Source organism: Agelaius tricolor, unplaced genomic scaffold (genome assembly GCF_023055355.1).
Source record: "Agelaius tricolor isolate 1412-34295 unplaced genomic scaffold, bAgeTri1.0.p SCAF_12, whole genome shotgun sequence".
In the NCBI taxonomy this organism is placed as follows: Eukaryota; Metazoa; Chordata; class Aves; order Passeriformes; family Icteridae; genus Agelaius; species Agelaius tricolor.
In genome coordinates, this window is record NW_027269272.1 from 10,380,365 (window position 1) to 10,394,585 (window position 14,221).

General features: G+C 39.4%; 1 long non-coding RNA gene across 2 annotated transcripts in view; it reads left to right on the plus strand.

Annotated features, from left to right (window-relative positions):
- Nucleotides 1-14,221, plus strand: part of LOC139594896 (uncharacterized) — a 94,766-nt gene that overhangs the window by 24,940 nt on the left and 55,605 nt on the right. The window contains exons 5-8 of one of the 2 annotated variants that reach the window (XR_011680768.1): nt 2,868-2,949; nt 5,094-5,142; nt 5,811-5,957; nt 10,123-10,239. This is a non-coding gene — a long non-coding RNA (uncharacterized lncRNA). The remainder of the gene's footprint in view (nt 1-2,867; nt 2,950-5,093; nt 5,143-5,810; nt 5,958-10,122; nt 10,240-14,221) is intronic. The other variant, XR_011680769.1, reaches the window with a different exon arrangement.

Sequence of the window (14,221 nt, forward strand, 5' to 3'; positions counted from 1 at the left end):
CAAAGAATTCACAATGTGTTTTTAATTAGAGGGAATCCAGTTTTCAAAAACCATGACAGGTTTCTGTGCCACCCGTCTGCCATACCTGGTCCAGTAATGCCAGCATGATTTAAAAATTACGGGTGGCCATGCGACCCAGGGCTTCAAACCCCAAGCCAGGGATAGTTTCTACTCCACCATTTCAGGTTTTCCTGCAGGAAAGGTATCCTCAAATTAAAAATAGTTGACTAGACAGTAAATGAGAAGGTCTAAATAATGCCCAACTACTACAACCACAGAAAGTTGCCAGGCTCAGAGCTGAACTGTGTGGCTTTTATGCTAAAATTGTAAATTTTTTCCCCCTCAAAACTGAAAGAGGGCAGGGATTCAATATTTTCCCTTATATTTTTCCTAAATAAAAGAGATTTCCAAGAGTTTAGCTTTAGTTCTAAGCAGACAAAAGGAAGTGGGAAGCATTTTCTAACCAAACTGTGCAGTGACATCGTGAGGTACATGGTAAAGTTAAACAGTTGAGTCAATTTCTTGGTGCAAGATTCCCATCTGAGGGCAACTTACCTTATTTTGGTGTTTCTGAAGCCAGCAGGACTGTTTCCTAAGACAATGAATGGGGTAAGGCCTTGTTCATGAGAGATTCACAGAGTGTAGAGGCGTCTCTGACAACAGAAATAGCAGCTGAAAAAATTATTTACATTTAAACAAACAGTATTTCAAGAAATGCTGAGAGATTTGCACAATAATACATAATTTACAACAGGTAAAAACAAAGAAGGCTGGATTCTAAATTTTAATCTGTTTACTCTTCCTGACAGCTAAACTCTTCTTGCTCCACAACCACAAGTCCTCAATGTCTATGTTTTTACAAAAGGAAGCATTAGACTTTAGACAGGTGTTGGACTCTGGGCTGATGGTTCCCAAGCAAAGAAAGTTCCAAAGTCAAATGAGGGTTTCTATCTCTGTTTTTAGAAAGTGCAGAAATAACATTTCTAATTTCTCATAAAGTGAGAATTTATAGCCTAGAGTCCTACATAGTGTCTGTAACTGCAGTACTGTTAGGCTATGACAGAGTTTGTCCCATGGATAATGTTATTTAATTACAGATGTATAGACATACATAAACACACACAAAGCAACAAAACTGTATTCAACAGATAACTTCAATAATGAAAGAATTGGATAATATAACTGAGATCTTTTACACAGGACTAATCCCATTTACGTCAATGGAATAATTTGCTATGACAAGGGTTTAGAGGGTCAGGTCTGTGTAACAACCATCTGTGCTCCTTAGGTTCTATCCTCAGATAACATTATTCTCCAGCAACAGAAAGAAAATGCCATGCTGACAGGTAACCCAACCTATTTGCAAACAGCATGCCAGGCCCCTTAGTGCTTGGATGTGACATTTGACTGCAGTTGCTTTCACACTTTGATTTATTCTGTGCTCTCACCATTGCCCTGTTCCCCCTGTGCAAATTCCTGCAGACATTAGCATGGACACTGTCACCCTGCTTGTCCCCTTGTCACAGCTGAGCTCTGAGCTCTCCAGCCAACACCCTGAGACTGACCCCAGCCAAGGTGGGGGCACTTCATGGTGCCCTGTGCATGGAAAATGGGGACTGAGACACTCAGGGCTGTGGCAGCTACTGCAGCAGGCACCACAAACCCTAATTGTTACTGGGAACACACTTCTGTGGTAAGGCACCAAATGTTGAGCCTTCTGCAAATGTTTTAAAGTTATGCAAAATAACCTTCACTAAAGTATAATATTGCTGCTATTATTATACTTAAGAAATTAATCAATTTTATGTATTTTCCCTAACAAATGTTCAAAGGAAGACTAGGACCAGACTGCAGGAATTGGCATTACCCGCTACCATAAGTTAACAGTGTCTTTTTTAGGCAATATTCTGTCTGTAAAACAGACAGATGTAAGAATTTATAACTTAATTCTGATAAAAGTATTGCAAAATCGTGATATAGTTAAGAGTTTTTTTAAGACACTATGTATCAAGCTTTTAGTTTTATTTTTAATAGTTTAACTTGCAAACCAGAGAGGCGTTTTCTTAAAACCAAAGAGAAAACATGTCCCTTCTGCAATGAGCAGTACCGAGAGAGGATAAGAAAGCTTATCAGCAATATTTGCAAAAACTGATTTAGGGTCAGCATCAGAAACTCTGGATCATTAAACGTCTTTGCCAAAGGCAGGTTTCCCCAAGAACATGAGAGAATTAGATTTCTAGAAAAGGATACCAAAGAAAGTAGAAAAAAAATGAGATGTCAGTGGATGGAGAAGGGCTTTAGGGACATCAGTATATTTTCTGAGAAGCTTCTCAGATGTGAACTTTCCCATGGAGTAACAAATCCGCTGCAATGGGAGAGGATTTCAGAAAGACTGGCAGATTCTTCTCAGTCAGAGCAAGAACATCCTCACCAGCTGAGTGCCCAGAGCCCCTGGTAACTGGCAGTCCTGGACAGGGAACCAAGCTCTCCACCTGCCAGAGCATCTCAGCCTGCTCTGAATAGCAAAACAAGCCCTGAACCAGACAAAAGAGTACTGCAAACCTATTTGGTAGGGGCTAGGGCACTCTCTGGCATCTGGGAAATTGTGATCCAAATGCCTGTTCCAAAGTGGAGTAGAGAATGTGTAGGGCACAGAAAATGAGAGTGTAGTAAAGGCATGAGAAACCAACTCAGCCACTCAGGAGCTTCAGACTTGAGTCAGAGCACCTAGAAATGAGAGCTGATGGTCACCTTTGAAGCCTGATCCACAGGCACCACATAATTAAAAAAAAGGACAGTGTTACCTGTGTTGATGTACTGTGAATCCTCAGCAGTGTCATCCTGACATGAATCCTCATCTCTTGCAGGAGGATTCCTGCTGCTTCCCAGTAGTGCTGCTCCTAAAGTGACTTAAAGGAAAAGATTCATCAAGGAGGGGAAGCAACCGAGGTGAGTCTAGAGGAAGACATCTTCATCACCTAGTAAAATCTGTTCAGTCAACTCCAGCTAATGTGCCTCCCAAGCTGTAAAACAAAAATGGATTATGTGTAGTAGTACTATAAGATCAGCATGATACTCCAAGTAGTTTCCAATTAGCATAAATATAAGGTTATCATAGAAAAATGTTGCTGTAAATCTTCACAATCTAGCATTTTAACATTCTTCCTAATGCTTCCTATGAACAAAGTGATGAAGGGAGGAGATAACTCCCATGCTGTGCATGCACACTGCAGCTAAACTTTCACTGTCAGATCTCTATGGCACACAAGAAGAAAATAAACCACCAGGAAGTATCAACAGTGACTTTCAGAGGAAGAAATGCAGCATGAAGCCATGCAGTTTTGCTGGAATCGGGTGAGCTGGACACAGAGTTATGTGAAGCTCAGAACTTTAGTTTGGTTTTGCTTCAGCAAATTGTGCCAGGAGGCTGGTTTGCTTTGCTCAATTTTCCAACAATGAATTTTAAATTTTTGTGTGCTGGAAAATCAGAGATAGTGCTAAACCTAGGCAAATTCTGCCATGTTCTCTCTTCCCTTGCATGTTATCAGCTCAGAGTTGATATGCTCTCTGATAATGTGGAGGTACAGTAGTACCATGTATGTTCAGAATCATCACACAAAATGTTTCAAGAGCAAACAGAAGAAAAGGCCTAGTGCTGGCTTGATATCACCCATTGCCACAGTCCTTCCAAGATCACTTACTATCCCTAGAAAGAGAACATAATTATTTTTCTGGGTCAAGGACATGCATGGCTGGTGTGATCTTGAAAGCTGCAGATCCATGCCTGCCAGCCATCAGCTTTGTTTTGTAAATACATTCCTTCCCTCTATGAAACAGCAAGCCCAAATTTTCAGGTTGGGTGGGACAGAATCACCTGGACACAGGGCTGTGCCAGGGTAACAGAAGGTGCAATACTGTGTGCTTAGTGAAATTGGTTTTTGCATGGGAATTCATGTAATGATTTAAACCAGAGTTATGGTGGTTCACACTGGGCTGGACCAGGTGAGATTATCATCAGTGCCAACTCACACCACTGCACTGTTGTAACAGAGTTGTTTCAAGTTAATTCCTCACAGTTTCTGTGGATAGAGAATTGTCCCAGAAACTTCTAGTCTGGCTCTTCTAGCCAAAAATATGATTCAGGGCTGTCAAAGTGAGACAGAGTGGCTGGTGTAACACAGTGTTCTGACAGGAGCAGCACTCCATGTTCAGGGATTAGCACAGTATAGCCTGAAGTGCAGGCTTTGGTTTCCCAGCAGAGACTTTTGATCCACCCCTTCTTCATGTGCCACACTCCCAGCCCTATATGACCAAGAAGGTGCTTTTGGAAGAACATTCTGTGTCCCAGTGGTTGCCTGTGCACAAGGACTGTGGTTACCAGCCTTTACAGCAGCTTCAGTAATTAATGGCATTTCAAATCTTCATGCTACTTTTTGACTAATTACTATATCATGCATTTGGCTTGTGTAAAAAGTACAGTTCAGTCAGAGATCTAACCACAGAAAAGAACATTTTTAAAAGAGTGTTTATATTTTGTAAAGATTAAAGAAACTATATGACATTTTCCTGGATCTATAAACAACACGAAGTAGAATGAAGCATTGGGCCAATAACAATGTCAAAATCTTGTAGAAAAATGAACATGAAAGCTCAACTTTACCAAATAATTTATATTTCAATTTTTCTGGCTTTGTGATATATCATTTATGCAAGAGAATAGTTGTTATTAACTGCTTTTTCTGAAAATTAAAAGCCAAAAGATGTTCACAGGTAAGCAAATTTTTCTACATCTTTGCTGTCAGAATTGAATCCACTGATTATATTAAATGCATTTTCCTGGCTACTCTCCCAATTCAATTGGAGAACAATTCAAATCATGTTTCTTTGAACATTTAGCAGCTGGCAATTGCTGGCTGCAGAGTACCTGCCAAGAAGACACCGTGCTACAAACAAAATTATACACCTACTTACATGTACACACAGAACAGGTCGTGTTTATCCTGCACTAATACCAGCTTCCACAGAGCTGGAATGAAGCACCTTCACTAGGCAATTGCTTCAGCAATAAATTTGCCTCTATTATTGCTTTGCAGGATACATTTCTTGGAGAATGAGCAGTAGCTGCCAGTATCTTTGTCTACTGTGAGTACAGCAATAAAAAGAATTGATCAGATGAGTACTGAAAATGCAGTTCAAATGTAGAATAAGTTTCTACCTTGACCATTCAAGCAATATAGACAGGATAGATGCATTCTGTCTGTCTGATCACCCTCAGGATATGGATCTCCTACTGGCATTCTTCTGGTGGGAGCAAGAAATAATTACAATTGCATTTGTTCTGCAGTGGCGTTTTCTTTCCTTATTGCTCCTTTTTACCCCACACTGAGAATGGAGATTGCAAGATCACTGCAAAGCAATGCTGTGGCACAGTAGGCATTAAAAGGCCATAAATGTATACAGGGAATTATCATTTAATGCAGTGAATACAAAAGTGAGCAGCTATGAGTCGGAGGATGCCTAAGGTAACATCATTGAATTCTGGTTACTGGAAAACAACAGCTAGGAAAACCTGCCAGATGGCTGAGGAGCTGACAAATACAGGAAAGTCCCAAGATTTGGAAAAAGGGTTTGGAAAAGGGGAGAAATCTAAAACTTATCCCTTGAGCTTAGCTAGCTTTTGGAGACAGTGTCAGGTCTCTCCTTTCATGGGGGCCCCACTCGTAGAGGGATCTTCCTCACAATATTAACACCATGGCTTTGTGGTGGAGACAGCCTAGTCCAGAGCCACATTTAACCAAAATTCTTTTTAGTGTTCTGGCCACTCTCACTTTGGAGTATTCAGGACCCTGGGTCAAGGCTAAATGGTGGTGGGAAATGTGGCCTGCTCCAGAAGTGGTGGTGGAAGTCACTGCACCTGAGTACCTGCCTGTCCTGGCTGCTGCTCCAGACACTCCAGGGTGAGTGTATTTGACTGTCAGGCTTCTCTGTGCCCTTAGAAGCTGCAGTTTGCAGTGTGCCCAGTGCTGCAGTGCCCTGCTCTGGCACAGCTGGCAGGGGCTCTGCCCTGCCGGACCCAGAGCAGCAGGGCTGGCTCCCGCAGCCACCTGTGGCACATCATGGAGACCAAACTATCTGCAAAGTCCTTGGTGTCCTTGGTACCCTCCCCAGCACCTTGACATGTGCTAGCCAGGGAAGCTGTGATTTGGACATGGCTTGGTACTTCAAACTGCAACAAATTGCTGCCAATAATAATTAAAAAAGGAGTTAGTTAAATGCATGGTATGAATGGGAAATAAGATTAGAGATGACACTCAGACCAGGAGGCCTTTTTCAGGCTGTGGAAAAAAATAGACCACAGTTATTTTTCCCACAGCCTGGAGAAGGCCTCATGTCCTAAATGTCATCTCTAATCTTGCTTTCTATTTCTAGTGTATATTACACTGCTCTGCCAGTGCTGCCATAGTTAAAGTGGTGTCAGTGTTTCCATTGTAAACCCCTATTTTCAGAGGTTTGTAACTCAACCATAAAAATTTTGCTCTGGGCTGAAACTTAGAAAACAAGTTCTAGAACTAAAACATATTTAATTTTTTTTCTTCCTGTTATTAAAAAAATCATATTTTAAACACAAAATTTTGTAAGCCATTAGCCTATAAGAGAAACACAATTTGTGAACTTTGAAATTACTCCAAAAGTAATATTAACAGTTTTTTGAGGTAATCGTGAACTTTTTTTTTTCTTTTTTTTTTAAGAATGAATAGCCATACAATCAGGTCAAATAATTGGAGTTTTAAAACATTGAGTAAATATTTATAGGACTGGATCAATAATCTGCATTTTATAAAGGCTCCTAAGTACATATTTATATAATAAAATATAGAAACAATGCATCACAAATAGTCAATAACATGCTTTTAGAAAACTTCATAAATGTAGTTACACAGGCCAATAGTCTGCAAGGGATTTTTTCCACATGAAAAGGGCGTCTATTTAGCTAAGAAAACCTTACTCTTGCAGAAATACTCAGATGGGGTTCATCCATCTTTCCCTTTTCCTTGTGCTGCTGCAGTGACAGAGCTGCATATCCAGTTTGGGTCAGGCAGGAAAGGTGCCACACACACTGCTGAGGTTTGCAGAGCACCCCAGGAGGCTGCACAAGAATCATTTGAAGTGAGACAAAGGGGTTCTGGCAAGGATTTAAGTAATATCATTGACTTCTGGTTACTGAAAACAACAGCTAGGAAAACCTGCCAGATGACTGAGGAGTTGACAAATACAGGAAAGTCCCATGATTTGGAACATAAGAAATACTGAAACAAATAATAGAAATATATATTTGACAGGGAAGTACCACTAGAAGTATGGCTTCAATCATTACATGCACTCTGCCCTTATTTTGTGTGCTGAAAGACATCACTATTTTAACAGACAAAGACTTTGATTTTGCAATTGGATTTTCACCAGTGAATCCTATTGGAAAGTTTTTGGGAAAGGAATATCTGACTCAGAATGTACATTTGAAGAGCAAGAGATTGCTGTAATTTTCCTCACTGAGATCTAAATAAAACCCGTGGATGGCAATCACATTGGGAGTTTTGCAAAATTAGTTCAAAGGACAATCCAGAAGTACTAATAAAATCAGATCATAACTTTCTGTTCACACCAAACTAGATATATCTGGGTTAAGGCATCCTTAACCCAGATATATCTAACCATCTGTATATTCCATTGACCTCTAACACATAGATAAATACAATACCATTTAATAACAAGGAAGACAATTATCAGTATTCTTATTCATAGTCTGGCCTGAATTTTGTTGTAAATACTAGTATTAGTCTTGCTTCAGGTATTGTACCTAATTTATTTATTACAGATGACATTTTTCTAATAATGCTTCAGTTCAGTTCCTACCTTTATTTTATAACCCCAATTTAAACATTACAAGGCTTGATTTTATAATCCCTAGAATAAAGTCCATTAAAGTCACTAAATCACTTGAAACCTGGTCCAAATCCTGCTGAGGTGAATGGCTCTCTTGCAGTCAATTAATTTGGAATGATGTTTTACTCCCCCTAAAACTCCAATAAAATCTCTGTTAATGTTTATGGGAATTGAAAGCATACATTCCCTTTACTTAAATGGCTAAATCATCTTTCCTATTTTATAATTTAAGATATACATGCTTCATATATAGGTAGATCTTGTGATAAGCTTTATTCAGCATAAAGATTCCAGTGTCCTGGCAATGACAGGAGGACTTAGTTGTCCATCTCCTTATTCCCCAAGGTGTCAAATTAATTTTAGTGAAGCTACTGAAGTAAGGTACAACATGGAGAACAGTATTAGAGCCTGATCATCAATTGTAATTTTAAAAAAATTTATATTCTTCTATCATTATATTAAGGGAATACTTATTTAATGTTGGCTAAATTTCTGACTCTTACAGGAAATGTTGCATCTATTTCATAATTGACCTGACTTGTAAAGTTATAAGTGGGTAGCTACTAAAAGACCAGAGAGGCTATTTTGGAAAATGTGACTGGAAGCATATTTTCTTTGAGAAAAGGGGAATGGAAGACTCTAATCCAAATATAGTACAGAGAAAGAAAAAAATAAAAAAAAATCTGGGAGATTTCAATGTTTTAATATGCTGAAACACAGGAAAGTATGCACACTGTGGCCTAAATTCCCATTACCTTTCTCATGCAATAAACATTACTGGGTTCATAGGGACCAAATTTTTTTATCCTTTCATCTTTTTTTTATATCTTATTCACAGTTGCAGTGTCAGCACTCTGCAGGATTCACTTTAAGCACTGGAGCTTTCAGATGGAACTTCTCAGTCTTTCAACATTTAAGCAATTATTTGTCTAAATTTATGATTGTTTCTTTGCCAAGAGAGGAGCTTAGAAAGAGGATGGACTCCTCCAAACACACAGTAAACACTCAGCAAATGAAAAGGCTCCTGACACCATGTTTTGTTAAGAAATTTACAGCAGGTGACCTGCCCGTTTTCATGGTGGCAGCAACTGTGTTATTCACTCCACGTAATGAATTGGGAGGTTATGCTAATCTGAAGAGGGAAGCTATCAATTGTATATGTCCAGACCATCTCTCCCATTGATTTTGTAATTAATGATGAATGTACATTTTGGGAGGGAGAGATTGCTGAGGAGGGAACTTCACATGCAGAATAAAAATGTTACAGTAGCCTAATCAATTAGGTATGGCTGACAAATGGGTGAAGGATGACACAACAAAGCACTGTGCTTTAGCAGTGGTCACAGAGAAGGTGTCATATGATATCTGTATTAATCTTTCCACAGGTTAAATGTGATCCCTTGCATCAGCAGGACCATGAAAAAACCTATTTGGTATCTCAAAATCATGTGTCTTTGATGCTGACTTGAAATCTGCTTGCTTTGTTTACAGACAAAAACATTGTAATAATGCACTAGGTGCCAAGATCATTTGTAATTTGAAGCCTGGCAACAGGCTTAAAAGCCACTTAGAATATAATTTTAGGTAATTATTAGCACACTTGGACATGGGCTTCACCAGTCTGAAGTGTCAGGAAAAGAAGGTATGCCCTTGGAAGTGGGCAGTACATGCTCTGCTGGATGCAGCCTGTGCAGAGGTTCCTCCCTGCATCCCCAGCAAAGGCCTCCCAGCCTCTCACTGCAGCAGCAGCTGCCACAGGATGAAGTGACAGTACATGTAACCCACTTAAATATGTTTGGAAATACAAGGCAAAACAAGACTTACTTTGGAGTGAATAAGAAACACGTAGGTCAGTTCCTAATTCAGCAAGTGCTGGTTTTTATACAAAACAGCACTTCCTTTCCTGTAATGGTTCAGGAAATTCAGTTTTGTGACAAAAGCTCAAAAGCTAAAACATATTCTCTTCAAGGCAAGACTGGCTTACTGAACAAGTCCAGTAAGCCAGTCTTGCCTTGAAGAAAATATGACTCTTCAAGTCTTCAAGACTTTTACCTCACTGCAAATTAAATTCAAGCTCAGCACACTATTAAGAGGAGAAATCACTTCTTTCTGCATAAATCAGGGTTAACTTGCCTGATATGTATAGTATCCTAAAAAGATCCATCCTCATGTAATTCACAGGGCCCTTCAGAGAACTTGCATTGAAGGTAAAACTGAAGGAGCTGCACAACAATCCTCTGCCACTGCACTGTCCACCTCTGTGTGTCACAAGTACACCAGAAAGAGTCATCTCTCAAGGTTTGGTGCTGGGGGGTTTGGGTGGATGGAAGGGGTGGTGTTTGTTTGAGAGGCATGGCCATAGCAGCCATTCCCTGTGCCACACAGGGAGCAGAGCAGTGATGTGCACACACAGCACCCCACAGACCCTCACCAGTGAGCTCCTGCAGGAGCCCTCCCACCCAGGAACACTCAGCTAGGAGATCAGATCTGTGGGAGCCCCAGCTTTGCTTAACTCACCTTTCAGGGTGCACAGGGTTGATGACTGCTCTCAGATACTGCTTACACACACCTTGGACCAAGAAGCTCTGTACAATTTATAACGACTGCAACAAGCTGCAGGCACAATATAAAAATCTGGATTTCAGTAACTGGAAACGTTAGGAACATTAGTAATATCTTCTAAAGAGAATTTGTGCTCCTTAAATTAGAGGTCCCCCTCACTTCAATGCAAAACAGGAGTAAGCCATTTCAGCATAGTGCTGTACCCTCATTAACAATAAGTATGAAAAGGAGCTTTGCCACTCCATCACAGTTTAAGTTCTTGTCACATAGCCTCAGTTCAGCACAACATAACATGTCATTATTCTACTTATTATCTCCACCTTGGACACCAGCAATCTTTTCTAATTATAGGCAGGTAGATTCCTGAAATGGTGTTTCTTTCTCCTAGGAGAACATACAAATGGTATGTGTGTTTTTTTTATCAGTGAAGATGGCTGGAAAGGTTATTAATTTTGGTAGTTAAGAGTAGGTTTTCCAATGTGTAAAGGTCAAAGAGAGTAAGTTGTATTCACTTGAGGACTTGCATTGAGCTGTGTGTTTGTGGGCTGGAGCTGAATGGGAACTGAAATGTTTTGTGGTTTCCACTGTCCTAGTTCTGTAAAAAAATTACTGGTTTCATTGGATACAGATAGCTTGGGGAATGTGGGGTTTTTTTTAGTTTTTCCAAGTACTTTGTTCACATAGTAATACCCCTGTGTCCTAGTAGGTATTGCAAAGTAAGTTAGAGTGGGTACTAGGGCAGGGAAAGAAGGAGAGGAAGCAAGGCTAAATGTCATACTGAAGCTTAGGAGCCTAGAAGGCAAGAGATGGACCATTACAGGATCAAACTCTAGAAAAATCTTTACCTGTTGTTCAAAAGTGCAAAGCACAGAGTACAACAAAGACATTTAAGATGATTTGTCTTTATTTGCATGAATGTCTGTTCTGTGAGGTGTATAAGAACTGCTACAGGATTTTCCTAAAGGAAATAATAATCCAAATATCCAAATTCAACTTTATAGGGGAATAAATCATAAAACAGACAAGATAAATACCATAATAAGGAAGAAGGAACTGTATTGGTGCACCTTTTCACATGGAAATTTGGGTATGGGTGGAAGGAGTTCATAATTCGTTTTACAGTTTTGTCTCTTGAGCCATTTCATAAACAAACTCCTATAAGATTACAGTACCCACCTTAGTTCTGTCTCTGGAGAAAGTTTGTAAACCTTTGTTTAAGTGTTTCATAAGAGCTCTGTGCTATTTCAGTTTCCTTAACTGTATTAAGTTATTCAAATCCATTTTGACTTCTGAATTAAGCACAGGAGTGAACTTTGTGGGAGTCCCAGCTTTCCCTACAACTGATTTCAGGTTTGGGATGCATTGTCTGAGGTACATTCTCCAGGGGGTCCCTGCGCTTAAAAAAAGGAAGTAAGCACATTTCAAAGGGTAAAAGGTGCCAGGGCCAAGACAACTCCAGGTAATATATCATGGAGGTGGAGGAAGTGGGGTGTAAGAAAATTTTGGGAAGATGCTTGTAATGTTCCCTGTATTTTTCTTGTATGGTAATACTTTATTGACATCAACTACAGCCATCTGACACCACCATTAAAAAAGAAAGACCAAAACCAAAAGAAGAGGTTGGGCCTCTTCAAGACCTTTTAGCCTCTCCTTAACAGCCTCTCCTCAAATATAAGTGTCAAATATTGTCCAGACATTATTTTATTGGTATTTTGAGACACTTTATTTTTCAGGACTGGGCACTTTTCCAAAAGCTTGTGGCTTGAATAATTTTGTGAATTTCTATGGCCCATTTTATTTATAGGGTCAGAGAAAATGATTATAGTCACCTCTTCTGTCTCAAAAGCAGAACAACCTTAAACTAGCCAAGAAATCAATGTTTCAAGTGACAGAATTCTTTTTAATGAAATATCTCAGTAATCTAATTTTTTTAACACAATGACAATCAGAGCCTAATGGAAGTTCCCTTTGTCTTTTCTTAAGGAACACCCCCTCCAATAATGTGTTTTGTATCATGGCAGATATGTCTTCCCTGAAGACAGACATTTTGCAACTGGAGTGCCATAAGTCAAGTTGCTTTTCTTTATTTTGTATAATTTAATTATTTTTGTTATTTGGGTTTTTTTCTTCAACTGGGTAAGTTTTGGACATTTTTCATTTCTGTCTTCAAGATGTAAGGAATCACACTTAGAAATTCAAATAATTTCATTCTACTTGATTGTGGGGTTTTATAATTCAAGTGTCCATTTCTTTTTCAAAACATTTCTCAACACACCCCATGAAAACCAGCATCTCTTACCATAAGCCTTTCCTTATTTCTATCTCTGGACTTTATATTTACAACACAACTAAAATTGCTGAAGTTGAGATTTTAAACCAGTAAAAATGAAGAATTTAACAAACATGAATTCTGTATTACCTGGTCCAAAACACCAAAGCTACCCAAATCTTCCAAACTGATTTAATGATGAAATAGAACATAACAGCTGTATTTTTCATGTTATTTCACACCAGGTTAAAACTCTTTTAGAATCCAGAATGTTAATTTGCTGCTAATGTGCTGGTTTCTCTGAGCCCCAAGAGCAACACTGCTCCCACCACTGCCTGCACAGGTCCTGCACCATTGGTACAGTTTACACACTGTCCTTTCTTTGGACTTGTGCTTTAAAGGTACGAATTCACTAAGGTACATTTTCATTCTGCAATAGCAGTATATTGCTGGAAATTAGGAACAAGCAATCAGAGCTCATCTGATTCTGTTCAACTTATTTTATAATATCATTTCTGCAAAAGCCAGATTTTTATCCTGCTTTGGTCTATCTATGAAATACGAGAAATAAATTCACAATGAAGGAAATACTATCACAGTTTCTAATAGCTTTTCCTCATGGGCAATATGAAAGACTTTTTTATTTGTTCTGGGGTATCTAATAAGACTCTGGGTCTCTCAGGTCTGTCAACTGTTACATCTACTTGCTGCAGCTTTGCCCCATACAGCAGAGGTGTCTCATTTTTAGAGCATAGTTTAAAATTGTGCTTTTACTGGCACGGCAGGTTTGGTCAGTTAAGGACCAGGTGATCATCTGCTGGCTAAACAACAGATTATATATCACAGCATGCAATAATGGGAAAGAAAAAAGTATCTCATTACCCCCCAGCCCTTCATACACAGCCCAGACCTCTCCTGACACCAGTAAGGCACAAGAGCAGTGGTGTTAGAATATTGAGATCCACAGTGGATCATCTCAAATGCCCACTAACCCCAGGGTTTATCTCCAGCAGGGTTTCCAAGGAGCTGAGCTGGGAAAAGCAGAAAGAGGGCATGTATGTATGGCACACAGGTTGTCCCACAGAACAACTATTTTTACCTGCTAGGATTTTCTGAGTGGTTTCAGTTTCTGCAATGTAATAGTTCTTACTTAATTTCTCATCCAGAAGGTTGTGCAGTCTTTCCTTGAATCCATGTAAAGTTAGAGCAGCCCCTACATCCTTTGAAAAAAGGTACACATCTACTGCCTGCTGCATGAAGAAACCAAACTTTATTTGATTTCCTTTGAACTTGGCTCCTACAGCCTTCATTCAATGGTTCTTTTGCATCTTTTGCATTAGAAGAGACAGCAAAGACCCAGCTTTGCCCATTGTGCTCTTCAGTAAGTCTGTCACAGTTTTAAACTGAACAGTCCAAGCATCCACAGATCATTCTTATGAAGTAATTCCA